The 553-nt window shown below is 20.6% G+C and overlaps 1 protein-coding gene across 2 annotated transcripts in view; it reads left to right on the top strand.

Annotated features, from left to right (window-relative positions):
• mor (SWI/SNF- related protein mor) overlaps positions 1-553 on the top strand; it is a 29,481-nt gene that overhangs the window by 24,360 nt on the left and 4,568 nt on the right. The gene's annotated exons all lie outside the window — the stretch shown is intronic.

Raw genomic sequence — 553 nt, 5'->3', positions numbered from 1 at the left:
AATAATAATAATAATAGGTTATATCATAATAATAATAATAGGTTATATCATAATAATAATAATAGGTTATATAATAATAATAATAATAATGTTCTTTGTTTATTCTCAGACTTGTCCCTTTAGAACATTATTACAGCCATCAAAAATAGGCTTAAGTCTTAAGCACCTTAGAGTAAAACTACAAAATTTAAGAAAGAAAAAAAAGAAAGTATAAAATATCACTACAATAATAAAGTGGGAAATAAAATAAAATAAAACAATAATAACGACCAAAAAATTTAAAAAGAAAGCAGATAAAATAAAATCATCTATCATATCACAAATCTTAAAGTGAACTAGCCTCTAATACAATAAAATAAAAATAATCAAACACAAATAAGCTAAAAATAATTCATAATAAGGAGTGATTAATGTTTACTTTCATATTTACAAGTTTTAAAAAAAAAAAAATCAGAAACATTACCAGTAAAAAATAAAATAAAGGAAAACCAAATGAAGTAATGGTGATTATATGAAGATATTTAGAGATAATAGGAATAGGACATAACCATTT

The sequence above is a fragment of the Halyomorpha halys genome, unplaced genomic scaffold (genome assembly GCF_000696795.3).
Source record: "Halyomorpha halys isolate HHAL.00 unplaced genomic scaffold, Hhal_1.1 Scaffold1112.1, whole genome shotgun sequence".
Lineage (NCBI taxonomy): Eukaryota > Metazoa > Arthropoda > Insecta > Hemiptera > Pentatomidae > Halyomorpha > Halyomorpha halys.
This window is presented reverse-complemented; position numbering and strand designations above follow the sequence as displayed.